At 46.9% G+C, this 18,904-nt stretch overlaps 1 pseudogene across 1 annotated transcript; it reads right to left on the bottom strand.

The window, feature by feature from the left end:
- Positions 1-14,894: 14,894 nt before the first annotated feature.
- On the bottom strand, positions 14,895-16,091 carry LOC128592454 (annexin A1-like; annotated as a pseudogene). The gene has a single exon (XR_008381874.1). The product of XR_008381874.1 is annotated as an annexin A1-like (transcript).
- Between the last annotated feature and the right edge of the window lie 2,813 nt (positions 16,092-18,904).

Genomic DNA, 18,904 nt, shown 5'->3' with positions numbered 1-18,904 from the left:
GGTGGAGATTTAATGTTATGTGAGAGTTATAAGAATGAAAATGAATAAAGCTTTAACATTTCCTTAAGGCATTGTTGGATAACAAAGGCAGGGGTGTAGGGCAACTGTGAGTAGCACTTTCCATTGATGGAACCACTTTGAGAAAAGTGTTTGGCAGTAATAACGCATGCCCCATAGCCTAGGAGTCTCACCTTTAGGGACCCACCCAACTAAAATCCCTAAGGGTCCCTCCAGAAAGGAAGGTGCCTGGATGTTCTTAGCAGGGCTGTGGATCAGAGCCCCAGACCAAAAACAATGGAAACGTGCACAATAGCATGGGTCAGTCTACAGCCCTGTGTCCACACAACGGTGTAATATATGGAAATCTGCATGGGGACGCACAATATGTGACAGATGAGGAAGCCCGTGAATGACATGCAGCTCAGAAAGCCAGTGGGGAAGAGTTTAACTACAGCATCAAGCAGAATTAGGCTCGTGTTGGTAGAAGTCAGGATAGCGGTTTACTTTGGGGGAGAGGCTAGACAACAGATGGGTCTCGCAGACAATTTGGGGTGCTGATAATCTGCTTCCTCATCTGGGTGCTGGATACAGGATGTGTTTACTATGTGGAAAAAAGAATGTAAGTTGTATATTCATGTGAAGTGTACTTAAATTCACAAATTTTAAGTGAAAATCATCCAACTGCCTATCAAGCCTAGGATGAAGCCTCAGCCTGTTGTGCCTTGATCACGAAGGACAAGTTCACGGTGACCAGGTGGTTCTCCCCTTACTGCAAAGAGGCTCCCACAGGGCTCTAAGAACAGCAGCTGCATCAGGGTGAGAGCCCAGCTCAGGGCTCCAGCAGGCTCCTGGTGAGCTTCAACACAGCCACACCACCCGAGTGCCGGGATGACCATCGCTGCCTACCTGCCCCTCATGGTGAGCCAGGGCCCTACTCACTATTTCCACAAAGTTAATTATTCATTTGGTCTGATGAATCTGTAAGAAAACCCCAATTGTTCAGAATAGATTTTCTCATGCCTCCCTCTGCCTGTGACCCTCTAGCTGAAAGCAGGAATTCATGTAGAGGAGTAGAGCCTCGCCCACAGGGGACAGGGGGTGCTGATTTCCATGTGTTCACATGGGACATTGTTTGGGAGGCTTGGCAGGGTGCTGACCTGTCTGGCTGTCCTGACCAAGGCAGTAATGTGGGCTCCAAAAGCTTCAAAATGTTCCACAGGGGTCAGAACAGAGGTGTGCCTCTGGTCCACTCCAGCCTCTCAGAATCCCTATAGAGACCGAGAACTGGATAGTGGCCTGTCATGTGTTAGATTCCGAGGCCTCCTGACACCTGGATCTGTAATAGATTTGCCCTTTACTGGTGTCTGTGAGCAGACACTTCCCATGTGGGCAGGGAGGTGGTCGTGGTGTGTACAGTTTGTAGCACACGGGCTCGGCTCCACACTAGCCCCGAGACTGCATCTGGGTCTGACACACAGCAGCTCTTTGCTCTGGCTCATTCAATTTCTCTGGGCCTCCAAGTGACCACCTATAGTATACGGCAGAGACCACACCTACCATATAGGCTGCAGTGCAGATTAATGAGCTCATACATGGAGCAGGCGTAGAAAGCTGCCTGGAAATGAGTGAGTGCTCAGGGAGGCTCAGTCAGTAACACATGAAGACTTAGACCTGGGTCTCCCCCAAAGATGATTGTGGAGGCCTTGCACAAGTGCTGCCGCACAGCAGGCTGGTGAATGGACCCGGTCTTCCTGTGTCTGCGCCCTCCCTTATGCGCAAGAGGCCCAAATGGTGTGAGCTGGTAAGGGTTTCTTCCCCTTGGGAAACCCCTCAGCTCCTGACCGGACCAGGCAGCCCTCATCTTCCTGCCACCCAGGGTCAGGCATCGCTGGTCCCCACAGTGTGTGATGTTTGTTTCTCCCGCTGTCCCATCAGAGGCCAGCTCAGTGACCTTAGGACCTCTCATCTATGCCCCTTTATACATGGGCCCCATGCCTGATACAGAGCAGAGACCAACCAAGGGTGGTTTTGGTGAGAATGAATGAGTGAGGAAATGTGTCCAGGGTCACCCAGCAGGGCTGAAACCAAGGTCTCCTGACTCCCAGAGCAAACCCAGCAGCCCCTTGCAGGTGTCTGCTGTGAGCAGAGGCCCCTCTCTGCTCCTCTAGCCCAGCCATCCAGTTATGCAGCACGTGTCTGTGAGACCTCCCTGTCTCTGCTCTAGGCCAGGAGATGCCCCAGAGGAGAAAACACAGAAACCTTTGTCCCATGACCTGATACTCAAGCAGAAAGGGAGACAGATGAAGGGAGACTGGCCACAAACTGATGATAGAAATCCCAGCTAGACCAGCAGGCATTTTTGGCAACACTCCGCCACACCTTCAGAGAGATGGAGCTTTTCTGCAGGACCCTCGGAAGCGGCATCTTCAGGGCCCTTCCTGGCTGCTTGTCTGGAAGAGCAGAGGCCAAGCCTGAGCTCTGGGATATAAGGGTCCAGAAAAGGTAGATGTGTCCCTTCTCATGGTGGCTTCCTGACTGGATAGATATAAAGATGTGTAAAGTCAACTTACTGGGAACAAAACCCAAAGGACAGGGACAGGGCCCTAACCAATAGAGAAGTTTTTTTCTCTATCATGTAGGACGTTTCAAACAGGGATATTTCTGTTGATCCTTATTCATAAGGGATCCAGACTTCTGTCTTTCAATGACATTGTGCTATTACGTGGTTTATATAGTTTATGGGGCTCAGGGTCTAAAATGCTTGCTGGAGCTCCAGCTGTCACATCTGCTTTCCACTTAGCCCTCAAGGGAAAAAGCTCACATTTCAGCTCTCCCACTTTTCTGTTATTAGCCTTGCCAGGTGCTTAGGACAATTTCTCTCTACATGTCACCCACCAGAAGTTTGCCCATTATCCATACCCAGAGGCAGGAGAAATTTGAAATATTTCCCCAGGGCAATTTACTACCCTAAAAAAGTGAAGATTCTTTCCTTAAGGAAGAGGGGAGTGTGGAAATTTGGGGGAGCTAACAGCCATTCCTGCCACCTGCATTTGCTGGTCCCTGTGTCTGTTCACTCTGCAGCCAGTCCTGACCACTGCTCATTGTGAGCTCACTGCTCTCCTTCAAGCCTGCACAGACATTTGTGAGGTCAGAGCTAGAGGCTTAGGCAGGAAAGGCTCCAGGGGCAGGGTGTGTAGCAGATCTGTCTGGCTCTGGGACCGGTGCTCTTTGTCCCATGAACTCCCTACAACCAAAAGTTGAGTCTAGCCTGCCGCGCATCTCTGCTCCTCATGGAACCTGGTTCAGGGCCTGTTCACTCATGACACTTCACATGGTTTATACAGATTCAGTTTTCAGTTTTATTATTTTTTTATTTCTGATTAATACGAGGGTACAATGAAGTTACAATGTTTGCATGTGTTAGGTAATGCCAGTGTCGTGGTTGTGTCTACCCCCAGGAGTTCTGCCATGGAGCCTTCCATTGTGCCCGTTCACTGGAACACACCAACCCCTCCTGCCTCCTCTCTCTTCCCCTAACTTGAGTTGTCCTCTGGTGTGGCCGTGTATTGGTTCATCCACTGCTTCATATTAGTATTAAGAACATTGGATCCTGGCTTTTCCAGTCTTGCCACACTTTACTGAGAAGAATGTATTTCACCTCCATCCAGGTTAATACAAAAGGTGTAAGCTCTCCATCTTTTTTATGATTGAACAGTATTCCGTGTTACACATAGAGCAGACTTCAGAATCCATTCGTATGTTGACGAGCATTTTGGTTGTTTCTGCATTTTGGCAGTTGTAAATTGAGCTGTGATAAACCATCTAGTGAAAATACCCTTAAGATAAAATAATTTCTTTTTCTTTAGGGTAGATGCCTAATAATGGGATTGCAGGGTCAAATAAAGGTGTAGACTGAGTCCTTTGAGGATTCTCCATACTTCTTTCCCTATAGGATGTGCAATCCCTCCAACAGTGTAAAAGTGTTCCCTTCTCTCCACATCGGTGTCAGCGTCTGCAGCTTTGGGACTTTGTGCTGTGGGCTATTCTCACTGGACACTGACATTTTAATAACATACACAAAAATTAAGTCACATGGAATCAAAGACTTAAATGATATGCGCTAACTGTATAAAACTCCTAGGATTAAACATAGAAGGAAATGGTCAGGACGTGTGTCCTGATATTTCTTGCTGGTGGGGCCTGAGGAATAAAATCCAATATCGTGACTCTTGTGTGGAAAAGTGTTGGGTTAAGGGGACAGGGGGAGATCGGAATGCCTCTTTGACTTTGAACAGGCCTGAGACTTTGAGGTAGTGAGCAGGACTGTCGCTTCAGCCCCAGAGGAGGCTCAGCCCTTCCAGCATAGGATCCCACCCCTTCTGTTTAGCTCCCTTTCTGGATCCTAACTTCCCTTCTACATGTCCTTTGCAGGAGTTGTCAGGACCCACACAATGACCTGGAATGGTCCATATTCTATTTTCAATGGGTGAACTCAAGATGTGTAAAGAAAAGTTAGAGAATTTCTATGCTGACCCTGGGAAAATCACAGAGGCATGTGAATACCTGGCTATTGTTTTTGATTTGAGCTGGAATGATGTGCGTGTCTTACTCTCACATTGATGTTTGTAGAAGAGAGAAACAGGATTTGGGCAGCTGGTCAGGTCTAAGGGGACCAACCCCATGCCCTAGTGAAAACTCCTATCTAGAAATGAAACAGTTCAAGGGGGTCCAGGGTGGAATTGATGCAGGACAAGGTGGACTCACGACATGCCACGTCAGTCCAGTAGGTGTTGATGCTTCAGCAGCTGGAGGATGCAGCTTGCTGGAAGGGCCGGACACCTGCAGGGGACACACTGGTGCTCTGTCTCCTCCCCCTGCACTTGTGGCTGGTTAATTTCATGGATGGCACCTTGCTGTCTCCTCGTGTGAGTTTCCAGGGCCGGACAGTTCCAGCACCTTGGTGCTGATTGGACAACTGGTGGTAAACTGAGGAAGACCAACGCCCTAAAAGTCAACATTGACTTCTAACAAAACAACCCCCTGCCACAATATAAACCCCTGAGCAGAGACCCCGAGGACAGACCTTGAAGAGGGAGCAGGAGAGCTTGTTCCCCTCCTGGGTTCTCTCTGCCAGGAGCTTTGGTTTTTCTGTAAGTTGTAAGTTTTGCTTCTGTGAATAAACCCTGTCTTACTACTGATCCTGTGGTCCGTGGATTCATTCTTTGAAACCCCGAGACCAAGAACCTGAATCACCGGTATCAGTAAGACACATTAGTCCAGGTCAAATAAAAAACAACAGCCAGTTATTCACATTCCTCTGTGAATTTCCCAAGGTCAGCAGTGAAGTCCCCTAACTTTTCTTTACACATCTTGAGATCGCCCATTGAAAACACACCATGAACCCTCACAGGCTGTGTTGTGTGTGCTGAAATGCCTGGAAAGGACATGTAGAAGGGAAGTTAGGATCCAGAAAGGGGGCGAAAGAGAAGAGATGGAATCCTATCCTGGTGGGCTGAGCCTCCTCTGGGGCTGAAGCAACAGTCCTGATCGCTGCCTCAACATCTCAAGCCTGTTCAAAGTCAAAGAGGCATTCGTATCTCAACCTGTCCCCTTAACCCAACACTTTTTCACACAAGAGTCACAATATTGGGTTTTATCTTTCAGACCCCACCAGGAAGAAATATCAGGACCCACATCCTCATGACTTCCTTTTATGTTTAATCCTAGGAGTTTTATACAGTTAGCTCTTATCATTTAAGTCTTCAATTCAATGTGACTTAGTTTTGTGTATTATATTAAAACATCAGTGTCCAGTGAGGATACCCCACGGCACAAAGTCTCAAAGCTGCAGATACTGACACAGATGGGGAGAGAAGGGAACACTTTTGCACTGTTAGTGGGGCTGCAAATTAATAGTCTCTATGAAAAGAAGTATGGAGAATCCTCAAAGAACTCAAACTAGACCTCAAACTAGATTATACAGTCCCATTATTAGCCATCTACTCAAAACAAAACTTATTTTATCATAACTATATTTTCACTAGATGGTTCATCACAGTTCTAGTTACAACTGCCAAGATATGCAGGAACAACCTAAATATTCAACAACACAGGATTGGATTCTGAAGTCTGGTATATGTATATCACAGAATACTATTCAATCACTGAAAATATGGAGAACTGACATCTTTTCTATTAACCTGGATGGAGTTGAAATACATTCTTCTTAGTAGAGTATGGCAAGAATGGAAAAGCAGGTATCCAATGTTCTCAATACTAATATGAAGCAGTAGATGAGGGGCGGCTCCTGTGGCTCAGTGAGTAGGGCGCCAGCCCCATATACCGAGGGTAACGGGTTCAAACCCGGCCTCGGCCAATACTGCAACCAAAAAATAGCTGGGCATTGTGGCGGGCGCCTGCAGTCCCAGCTGCTTGGGAGGCTGAGGCAAGAGAATTGCTAAGCCCAAAAGCTTGGAGGTTGCTGTGAGCCCTGTGATGTCATGGCATTCTATGCAGGGTGGTAAAGTGAGACTCTGTCTCTACAAAAAAAAAAAAAAAAAAACAAAAAACAGTAGATGAACTAACACACGGCCACACAAGAGAAAAACTTGTTAGGGGGAAGAGAGGAAAAAGTGGGGAATTGGTTCCCAGGCAATGGGTACAATGTTAAGGGTATATGGCACCCCTCCTGGGTGTAGGACACGACTATGACAGGGGATTTACCTAACAAATGCAAACATTGTCACTTAAGTATACTCTCGTATTAATCAGAAATAGAATAAAACTGAAAACTGAATGTGTAGAAACCATGTGAACTGTCATGAGTTAACAGGCCCCGAACAAGGCTCCGAGAGGAGCGAGATGAGTGGGAGGGCCCAGACACGACTTTTGGTTATAGTAGGTTCATGGAAGTGCCTTGGAACAAAGAAGCACAGGTCCCAGAGCCAGACAGATCTGCTACCCACCCTGCCACTGGAGCCTTTCCTGCCTAAGTCTCTAGTTCTGACCTCACAAATGTCTGTGCAGGCTTGAAGGAGAGCAGTGAGCTCACAATGAGCAGTGGTCAGGACTGGCCGCAGAGTCAACGGACACATGGACCAGTCAATACAGGTGGCAGCAATGGCTGTTAGCTGCCCTCTAAGTTTGCACACTCCCCTCTTTATTAAGAAAGGCATCCCCCCACTATTTTAGGACAGTAAATCACACAGGGAAAACATTTCCAGCTTCTCTTGCTTCTAAGTATAGATAATGGACAATGTTCTGGTCAGTGGGAGGTAGAGAGAAATTCTTCTAAGCTCTTGGCAAGTCTATTAATAAAAATCTAGGTGAGCTGAAATGTGAGCTCTTCCCTTTTGAGGCTGTATGGAAAGCAGATGTGACCGCTGGAGCTCCAGCAAGCATTTTAGACCCTGAGTCCCCTAAAGTATGTAAGCCACATAATAACACAATGACATAGAAAGACAGAAGTCTGGAGCCCTTATGAATAAGGAGCAACCAAGCTAACTCTGTATGAAATGTCACACATGAAAGAGAAATAAACGTCTCTATTGGTTAAGGACCGGTCATTTTGGGTTTTGTTCCCAGTAAGTTGACTTAACTGATCTTTATATTTGTCCAATCAGGAAGCCACCATAGGAAGGGACACCTCTACCTTTTTCTGACCCTTACATCCCAGGTAGCAGCAGTGAGCACCAGCTTGGCCTCTGCTGTTCCAGACAAGCAGCCAGGAAGGGCCCTGAAGATCCCCCCTCCCTAGGGTCCTGCTGAAAAGCTCCATCTCTCTGAAGGTCTGGCAGGTGTTGCCAAAGATGCCTGCTGGCCTAGCTGGGATTTCTATCACCAGTTTGTGGCCTGTCTCCCTCCATCCCTCTCTCTTGGCCTGAGTGTCAGGTCATGGGACAAAGGTTTCTGTATTTTCTGCTCTGAGGCATCTCCTGGCCTAGAGCAGAGACAGGGAGGTTTCACAGACATGTGCTGCATAACTGGATGGCTGGGCTGGAGGAGCAGCATGGGCCTCTCTGTTAACAGTAGACTCTGCAAGGGGCTGCAGAGTTTGCTCTGGGGGTCAGGAGGCCTTGGTTTCACCCCTGCCGGGTGACCTTGGACACATTTCCTCACTCGTTCACCCTCAACAAAACCAGCCTTGGTAGGTCTCTGCTCTGTATCAGGCAGTGGGGCCATGTATACAGGTGCAGAGATGAAAGGTTCTGAGGTCACTGAGCGGGCCTCTAATGAGACAGATAGAGAAACGAACATCACACACCATGGGGACCAGCACTGCGTGACCCTGGGTGGCAGGAAATGTGAGGGTTGCCTGGCCCAGCTGGGAGCTTGTGGAGGCTATCACAGGAGAAGGAACTCCCATCAGCTCATCCTCTCTGGGGTTCCTGTGGTCATGGCAGGGTTCAGACACAGAAAGCGCAGGTCCATTCACCAGCCTGCTATGCAGCAGCCCTTGGATGAAGCCTCCACAACCCCCCTTGGGCAGAGGCCCGTGTCTTTATCCTCCTGTTACTCACTCTCACTGAGCGTGCACTACCTCCCAAGCTGCTTTCTACACCTGCTCCATGTATTAGCTCAGTAATCCTCACCACAGCCTATAAGGTAACTGCGGTCTCCCCTCCATTTTACATGTGGGGACCGTGAGGCCCAGTGAAGTTAATTGAGCCAGAGCTCAGAGCTGCTGTGTGTCAGACCCAGACGGAGTCTCAGGGCTGGTGTGGAGCTGGGCCCGTGTGCTGCACACTGCACACGCCAAGGCCACATCCATCCTTACATGGAAAGTGGGATTCACAGACATCAGAAAAGGTGCAGAATCCCTGTAGACCCAGGACTCGGGAGGACTCAGAATCTAACACACTAAAGGCCACTGTCCAGTCCTTGGTCTCTGTAGGAATTCTGAAGGGACTGGATGGACTAGAGGCACCCCTCTGTCCTGACCCCTGTTGGAAACATTTCAAAGCCATTGGAGCCCACATACGGCCTTGGTCAGGACAGCCAGACAGGTCAGGAACCTGCCAAGCCTGCCGAACACTGTCCCATGTGAACACGTGGATGTCAGCACCCACAGTCCCCTGCGGGGGAAGCTCTGCTTCTCTGCATCAGTTCCTTCTTTCAACCAGAACGTCCCAGGCTGAGGGAGGCGTGCCGAAAGCTAGTCTGAACAATTGGGGATTCTCTCAAATCCATCAGCAGAAGAATAATTCACCTCAGGGAAGGGGTAGGAAGAATGGCTCGGGGAAGGGACAGGGCCCCGGCTCACCTTGAGGGGCAGGTAGGCAGCGATGGTGATCCCGGCACTCAGGTGGGGTGGCCCTGTTGTAGCTCACCGGGAGCCTGCTGGAGCCCTGGGCTCGGCTCTCACCTGACTTCGCTGCAGTGCTTAGAGCCCGGTGGCAGGCTCCCTGCGGCAAGGGGAGAACTATCAGAGATGATTTTAACTTAAAAATTTTTTAAGTTCAGTACATTTCACATGAATATACACCTTATAGTCTTTTTGCCACATAGTGAACACATCCTATTTCCAGAACCCAGATCAGGAAACAGATTATCAGCACCCAAACTTGTCCTGGAGACCCATCGGTTGTCTAGCCTCTCCCCCAAAGGAAACGCCTACCCTGACTTCTGCCAGCACAAGCCTAATTTTGCTTCAAGCTCCAGTTAAACTCTCCCGCATCTGGCTTCCTCAGCTCCATTCTGCTCATGAGCTTCCCCTCTGTCACACATTGCGTGTCCCCATGCACATTTCCATACATTACGCTGCTGTGTGGATACCGGGCAGTAGACTGACCCTGCTACTGTGCACGTTTCTGCTCCTTCCAGTCTGGGGCTCTGATCCACACGGCTGCTAAGAACATCCAGGCACCTTCCTTTCTAGGGGAACACTTAGGAGTTTCCCTTGGGTGGGTCCCTAAAAGTGAGATGCTTAGCCTATGGAGCATGCGTTGTTACTGCCAAACACCTTTCTCACAGTGGTTCCATCAATGGAAAGTGCTACTCCCCATTGCCCTACACCCCTGCCTTTGTTATCCAACAATGCTTTAAGTAAATGTTAAAGCCTTATTCATTTTCATTCTCATAACTCTGACATAACATAAAATCTCCACGTCTGCACCTTATACGTTTACACTTCAGTGGTGTCAAGTACATTCACACTATGGTGTCACCTCCATTTATCTACACAACTCATCTTGTAACTGCAACTCTGTCCTCAATAGACAAAGACTCCCCAATTCCTACTTCTCCCCCTGGGAACCACCTTTCTATTTCCTGTCTCCCTGAATTTGACTTAGCTGAGTACCTCATGTAACTGCAATTACACAATATTTACCTTTTGAGACTGGCTTAGCAGAGTGTCCCTGAGGTTCATCCAGGTGGTAGCAGGGATCAGAATGTCCTTTGCTTTTATAGTTGAATAAATGTTTCATTATATGTATAGACGCATTAGGTTTACCCACTTCTCATTGGTGAACACTTGGGTTGCTTCCACCTTTCAGCTATTATGAATAATGCTGCTATGAACGTGGGTGAATTAATACCGCTTTGAGATTGTGCTTGGAATACCTTTGGATATATACACAGATCTGCTATTGCTGGTTCACAGGGTAATCCTGTTTAATTCTTTATGGAACCTCCACACTGTTTCCCAGAGTTGTGACATCATTGTACTTTCCCTCCACCAGTGCACAGAAGTTCAAGTTTCTCCACATCTTCACCAGCACTGACTGTTTTTTGTTGCTGTTTGGATAGTAGCCATCCTAAGGAGCGTAAAAGTGGTTTTTCCTTGCGGTTTTGCTTTGCAGTACTCTGGTGATTAAGACTGTTAAGCATTTTTTCATGAGTATGTTGGCCATTTGTGTATCACTTTCTGAGAAAAATCTATTCTGAACAGTCCTTTGGTTGTTGTTTAATTGGGTTACTTGTTTTATTCTTGTCAACATGTAAGGGTTCTCTAAATATTCTAGATATGAACCCCTTATCAGGTATATGAAGTAGAGGTATTTTCTCCCATTTCGTAGGTTGCCTTTGATCTCTTCCACTCTTTGACACTCAGAGTCTTTAGATTCTTTTTATTCTTTTTCGTTTTCAGACACAGTCTCACTCTGTCATCCTGGGTACAGTGCCATGGCATCATAGTTCACAGCAATCTCAATCTCTTGGGTGCAAGTGATCCTCTCTCCTCAGTTCCCGAGTGGCTGGGACTACAGGTGACAGCCGCAATGCTCAGTTACTTCTAGACACAGGGTCTCGCTCTCATTTAGGCTGGTCTTGAACTCCTGAGCTCAAGCAGTCTACCAATCTCAGCCTCCCAGAGTGCCAGAATTAGAGGGGTAAGGCAGTGCACAGGGGCTTGCTTTTAGGTTTTCATGTGGTCCTGTTTACCTACTTTAATTATGTATCCTGTGCTTTTGGTAATGTAGGCAAAAAGTCAATGCCAAATCCATTGTCCTGAAGCTTTCCTCCTATGGTTTCTTCCAGTTGTTTCATAGCTACAGCCTGAAAAATTAAGTCTACAATTCACTAGGAGTTAATCCTTGTGTATGGTGTCACGTCAGGGTCCATCTTCCTTCTCCTGCAAGTGGATGTCCAGTCATCCAAGTACCATTTGCTGAAGAGACTGCCCTTTCCCCACTGGGCACTCTTGGCACCCTTGCAAAATCACTTAACCATCCAGGAGCAGGTTGATTTCGGGGCTCAGTGTTCTCGTCCATTGCTCTCTAAGTCTGCCCGTGCCACTACCACCCTGTTTTGAACTCAGGAGCTTGTAGTAAGATTTGAAAACAGGAAGTGTGGATCATATTCCAAGTTTATACTTTTTCAAGATTGTTTTATTTGGCTCCCTGGAGATTCCATATGCCTGAACCTTTCCTAAATTTGCTTCGGTTGTTACACGTCTCTTGTAAAATCTTAACTGTTTTCTATATATGAGATCACGTCATTTGTAACCTGATCACTTTACACCTTCCTTTTCAATTTGAGGGCCGTCTACATCTTTCTCTTATCTAATTGCTCTTTCAGTTATTGGTGTCTCCAGAATACATGTGTCCTAAACATACACTCATAACAGCCTTTTTTGCTATATTAGTCTCTTAAATCAAGCACAAGACAAAAATAGTGCTAAGCTTTATAACTATCCATGTATTTACCTTTACCAGACTTCTTTATTTCTTCATCAAGCTTTGAGTTCCTGTCTAGTGTCCTTTCATTTCAACCAAAAGGACGCCTTCTATCACAGGGTAGGGCAGCTAGTACTCACATTTTGGGTATCTGACAAATGTAATTTCTTCCTCATTTTTGAAGCACAGTTTTGTGGATATCGGACTCTTGGTAGACAGACTTTTTTTTCCCTGCTTGACTTTGACTATTTCAACCCATTGATTTCTGGACTCCAAGGTTTTTGATGACAAATCTTATGTCAATCATGTGGAAAAATGATGATGAGAGCCATCTTCTTAGCAGCTCACTAGATCTTAATAAGGGAACGTATAGTGTACCACATACCCCAGAACATTTCTTATAGTATCATGACGGCAGCTATTTGTAGCATCCTTTGAACACTAATTCAAATTTAACAACAACAACAACAAAAAAAAAAATTGGATACTTCCCATTGAGAAAGATGAGGTCTGTAAAAACCTAAAGTTATTATAGGTTTTCAAACTATAAGTGAGAAGGCTATGGACATGTTGCACAGTTTTGATTTCTAATAAACCAAATATCAATCTCTATAACCCAAGTAAACAAGAAGCACTTGTTTCTCTTTCAACAGGAAAATGTTTGGGGGCCCATATAAAAAAAAAAAAAACACAAAAAAACGCACTCTGTGTTTACCCCAGCCCTGATTAGTCCCTTTTTCTGAGCCTCTGAGCTCATAGAGACCCACTGAGGCCAAAACCTATATAAGCCCCTGTCTGGGCCTGGGTTTTTGGTTCTTATAGCCCAGGAAGCTTCTTTTGGTGACCTTGGACTTGACCTCAGATAGCGTGTTTCCTTGATCGTAGTTCTTCCAGTTACCGCAGTGAGTAGTTTAGCATAGTATAGATAGTATTCTTAGTGTAGTGTTATTTGTTTTCTTAGTCTAAGTTCACATATGATTTTTATCCTAGTTAGCTTTCATTAGTAGTGTTAGCTTATTCAGTGCCCCAGTTAGTATAGTTTGTTAATGTCCTTAGCATAGTATTATTTTTTGTTGTTGTTGATTAGTTATTTAATGTACCTTATGTAGCATAGCGGTAGAGCAGTCAGGTTCCCCCATGGCACCTGGGTTGGCCTCTGTGTCTCTGGAAAAGGAGGTCCTCCAGGACTATGAGCTCTTAATGACCATTGGCCAGGGCAGCTTCGCTGAGGTGAACCTGGCCCGGCACTGTGGAACTGGCACTGAGGTGGCGGTGAAGATCATCAACAAACGCCGTATCGCTGGCCTCATGCCTGTGTCTGCAGAGCCTGACTTCATGAAGAGACTACACCATCCCCACATGATCAAGCTCCTAGAGGTCATAGAGGGTAAGGAAAATATGTACCTAATTATGGAACTTGCAGCCTGTGGAACCTGGGTGAGAGAATAGAGGCCTATGGCCAGATGGAGGAGGGGGAGGCCCGAGCCATATTCTTGCAGCTACTGAAAGCCATGGAGTACCTCCACCAAAAGGGCATCGTGCACAGGGACCTGAAGCTTGACAACATTTTATTTGATTCACAAAACAATGTCAAACTGGCTGACTTTGGCATGGCTGCGACGTTCAGCGACGGTAAGACGTTCAGAAACTTTTGTGGGACCCCCTGTTATTTGGCCCCTGAGGTTTTCCGGGGCCAGAGCTACAAGGGTTCACAGGTAGAAATCTGGAGCCTTGGGGTGATCCTCTATGTAACGGCAGCAGGGACCTTCTCGTTTAAGGGACGGGACCACGATGAACTAAAAACATCGATCTCTAGCGGCACCTATGCCACACCTGGTTTCACTAACCCCAAATTAAATACCTTCATCAAAAAGATCCTAACCCCTGACCACATTAAGACACCCACCATCAGGCAGATGATGGAAGACCTCGGGATTTAGTCTGGGCAAGAGATCAAAAGGCCACAAGCAGCAGAAACAGACATCCCACCAGAGGCTGCCACCCCAGTGTAGGCCACCACTCCCATGGAGACTGGCACCCCACTGGAATCCACCACCACACTACTGATAACCATCCCACCAGTGGCCATCACCCCACAGGAGACCATCACTCAATTGGAGGCTGACACCCCCAAAGAGGGCAAACCCGACCAGAGAAAAACACCCTACAAGAGACCAACACCCCGCCAGGGACCTCCACCCCACCCATTCCCAGTCCCAGTTGTGTCCCCAGCCTGGCCCGGTATCCTGCACCTCCAGCACCAGCCACCTTAGGGGAGATCCGGCAGGAGACACGTGACCTGAGGGAAGTCCCAGACAAGACCACTCCCTTCATGCTGGGCAGGTAGTGGAGTAAGACACCACTGAAGCGGGCCAGGGCCAGTGGGGGTGTGCTAGGAGGACTGTGAACTTCTTTTGCAAAATGTTCTGCCTCCTGCCGGCCCAAAAGATCCACCACAGAAAGAAGGTGGTGCCTGTGACCAGCCAGGGGACTTGAGGCTAAGACCAGGAGGTGAATGTGGGGCGGTGAGCCACACTTCCTCCTGTTATTTCTTAGTGGATTTTCAATAAAGAGATTGAAATGGTCTCTTTTTTTTTTAATAAAATTATTTTATTTTTTTCTACATAGACATCTTCCCCAAGTAATGTTGCTAGAACCACTTGAGTATGGAGTTTTTTGGTTCAAGGTAAACATATTAAAAAAAAAAAAAAACTACCTTATCTCTGTTATACAGAGTTGTGATATAAAAATTATTTATAGGCTGTAGGTTTGAGAAATCAGGTAGCTACGCTGTAATCCTCCTGAAGCAACTTTCTTAGGAAGCCTATGTTATAGAAAGAAAAGATATAACTAAAATAATTAAAATATCTTCTGATCATAAGGCTTGAGACCGCAAAAGGAATGTTTAGTTTCCTCCACAAAGAGACACCAAGATTTTTTCATAATCTCCCTTGGTTTCATCCATGATGGCTTGGCAGAGACATGCCATACATCTTCGGATAGAATGCTTTGATGTCATTCATGTCAATTTCAGGACGGGAAACCATAATCCTGATCAATTCCTTATGTCGAGTTCCAACACCCTTCATGGCATGATGAAGCTTCTCCGCAAAGAAAGCTGGCTTGCTGGTAGCACACTTCACCATGGCTGTGAGGCATTTCTCTATGTCACCTTTCATCTCCAGGTCCAGAGCTTTGTTCATGTCATGCTTGCTGTACTTGGTATATTTCTGAAACACTCTGCGAAGATGGGGATAGCTCCTGGTGGCAAGAATGGTAACGAACACGTTGGCACCTGTCCCCTTTCTCTTTTCTCCCGCCTCATACAAGGCCCTGGCATCTGTATCAGTCAAGTCTTCCTTCACACCAAAATCCTCACTTCGGTCACCCTTAGCAAGAGAAAGCAAAGCATTCCGGAAATCTCCAGATGTGTCTGAGATCTTTGGCCAGATCTCTTTTCAATTCATCTCTGTAGACTGTTAATTTCTCTGATTTCTTTGTTACTTCTTGATGTCAATATTTCAATCAGAGTATCTTCATCAGTTCCAAGGCCCTTCATGGCAGCACGGAGTTCATCAGCATCAAACTGTGCTGGGGTTTTTAGCAGAGCTAAAGCAACCTCCTCCAGGTGGCCTGTAATGGCCTCCTTCAGTGCTTCATCCAGGGGCTTTCCTTCTCCTGGAGATATGCCACCTTGATCTGTTGACGCTGAGCATTGGTTCTCTTAGTTAATATGTCAATGATGGTCCCTTCATCTACCCCTTTAACCGTCAGGGCTTGGTGGATGGAGCAACATCTGTAGATGGATTGAAGGAAGGATAGGGGCTCACGGCCGACCCAGGACCACCTTTGGATGATTTCACAGTATGAATGTGCTGTTGCTCTTCATTTTCAATAAACCAGGTCCGCTTGAGGAACTCTGATACCATTGCCATTTCTAAAGAAGTGTCTGTGTTTCTATCCTCTTCCAGAGACCTAAACAGAGATTCTGTTCTGAGGGTTTCTCTGAAATTGTGTCTTTTGCTGTGTGTACATGTCTGGGGCACAAGGGGGAGTTCAGGTGTGTGTGGAAAGCTAACACACCCCTCCCGGCAGGCAGATGCAGCGTGCCGTCACTGATGCGTTGCCTCTGAAAAGCTGACCTTGTAGAAAGTTTGTGACGTGGGGGTGGGCGACACAGGCATGGCTTGGCTGGAGGGGGTTGATTGCAAGGATGAAAGTTTCATAGTCATCCTGAGCTTCCCGTCACAGGTCTCCCGTTGCCAGACACACTGTGGAGGGGAGTCATGTCACCCTTGTTTGGGGCTGACTTCTCTTTAACAAAGTCAGCCTTTTTTCCTTAGGGACATAAAAATACCAATGAAAAGTAATAACTCTCAACTCACCTAGAACATTCGAAGCCCCCTGAAAACATCTAATACACACTTCTAAAAAAATACCAGAATACCCTTACAAAATTAAATATATAAACAGTTCTTACCTCCATCCAAACAGAGCATATATACTACCAAGGAGAGGAAGAGAACTAGAAGAGAGCTGCAGGGATAAATAAAAAGTGTTTGGGACCATGGAAGTGAAGAGAAGACAGTAAAAGCTGGGAGAGCATGAGTTTTCAAAGTCCCTCCCAAGTCCTGGGGTCAGAACCATTGCTCGGGACCTCAGAACCGCTGGGTGCTACCTCCTTGCTCAGCTCTCGACCGGGGAAAAGGAAGAAAGAGAAAATAGGTTCAAAATTCTTCCTACAGTCCCTTTGCCTCCTTTGTGAAGCCAAGGGGAATTAGAATGTTTGTTCACTAGCAGCCTCTTTCCTATGACCTGGAGTTCAGCATTTACACTCTGCACATTTACAAGCTGGTGGGCATTGAATTTATTAATCTCCAGTAGGATAGCTACAGGGAAGAACAGGATGGAGGTAAGCGGTCCCATTACGTACAACAGATGTCTTCTTTCCGTCTGCTGTCCCCGTACGGGCCACCAAATATGATACCAGAACTTCATCTTCTGTCCTGAGTGTCTTGCCAAATCTGATACTGGTGTTTCAGGTTCTTGGTCTCGGGGAACCAAGAATGAATCCACGGACCACAGCATCAGTAGTAAGACAGGGTTTATTAACACAAACAAAACTTGCAACTTACAAAAAACCAAAGCTCCTGGCAGAGAGAACCCAGGAGGGGAAGAAGCTCTCCTGCTCCCTCTGGGAGGTCTGTACTGGGGCTCTCTGCTCAGGGGTTTCTATAGTGGCAGGGGGTTGGTTTTCCAGAACTCAATGTTGACTTTTAGTGTGGGTCTTCTTTAGTTACAGCCAGCTGCCCAATGACCTCTCAGGCCTTGGAAACTTACATGAAATTCACCAGTCAGAAGTGCAGGGGGAGGACACAGGGAGCCTCCAGTGTCTCCCCCACAGGTGTCCGGCCTGTCCAGCAGCTGGTTCCTCCTGGTGGTGCACCATCAACAACGCCAGCACTAAGGCGGCAGGTCATGGCACCACCTGTCCCGTATCATTACTCTCACACTGATGTGTGTAGATGAGAGAAACAGATATGGGCAGCTGGTCAGGTCTTAGGGGACCACCTCCACGCCCTAGTCAAAACTCCTATCTAGAAATCAAACAGTTAAAGGGGGTCCAGGGGGAAATCACCAACTGGGTCAGAGAGGATCCCATCTCTGCAACCACATGCTGGTGTCTTTTATAAGGACATGGAAGCTATTCAGGTAAAAAACCACTCAAGTATTAACTTTCATGACCTCGGATTTGGCATCTGTTTCTTAGATACCACAACAAAAGAAACAAAAGAAAAAACAAATAAAATAGACTTTCAGAATATTAAAAACTTTTGTCTTGCAAGGGACACCATAGGTGGTTCAGGGAAAGGAGGAAAGCCAGCAATATTTAGAGAAAGAATCACTGAAGAGGTCAGAAGATGTACAACATGGACCCAGATCAGCCGAGGGAGACGTAGTGATTCATACACAATTAACACCTCTGACTGTGCTTACCCATAGGAAACTCCAGGAGTTGGCCTTGGTCCCTCAGACATGTCCCAACTACTGTCAGTGGCCTCCATTTTCCCCCCAACCAGGATATGTAACACAGGGGAATGTCAAAAGGCCAGATTATTGGGGGGAGGGAGGCTGTTTTGTAGCAATGGCCTCCCCAGACACTCACTCAAACCTGCCCTGGGGATGGTGGAAAGACCCTGCCACCCTCAAGGGAAACCTGGACACTTTCAGAGAGTGTCAAACCAAAAAAGGACAAAAGGTGAGGAGGGAAAAGCCATGAAGCACTGGTGGTCCTGTCCCAAATGGGAACATCCAGGTTATTTGGCACAGAGTGTCCCTTGATCACAGAGAGGCTGAGGGGATGTTACGCCCTGGTGGCCACGGTCATAAATGACCAGGCCTAACATGGCAGGGCTCCACACTGGCTCCCACTCATCCCCTCCAAATCACACATGAAGAACCCTGGGTAACCCTGGATGTGGCAGTTAAGCAATGTTTTCTAATCAATTAGGGAGCCACCTATTTCATCATAAAAACCATTGGTGACCCCTGTCATCCTCCTGTGTAGCTGTGACATTGATGGGTGCCCCACCAGGATGTATTATACACCGACGTTATTATGTAGTTGGGAAGGAATGTTAGCAAGCCACCAATTTCTGCTTATCCCAGAGGTTCCAATGTCATTGTTGCAAAGTCTTTTTAGTCAAATTGGGCCTCAAATCCAATAGCAACACCAGACTATCATGAGCAGCCCTTGAGACAGCTGGGGGAACAACAAAGAATTGCAG

Source organism: Nycticebus coucang, chromosome 8, assembly GCF_027406575.1.
Source record: "Nycticebus coucang isolate mNycCou1 chromosome 8, mNycCou1.pri, whole genome shotgun sequence".
NCBI classification, from domain to species: Eukaryota; Metazoa; Chordata; class Mammalia; order Primates; family Lorisidae; genus Nycticebus; species Nycticebus coucang.
This window is presented reverse-complemented; position numbering and strand designations above follow the sequence as displayed.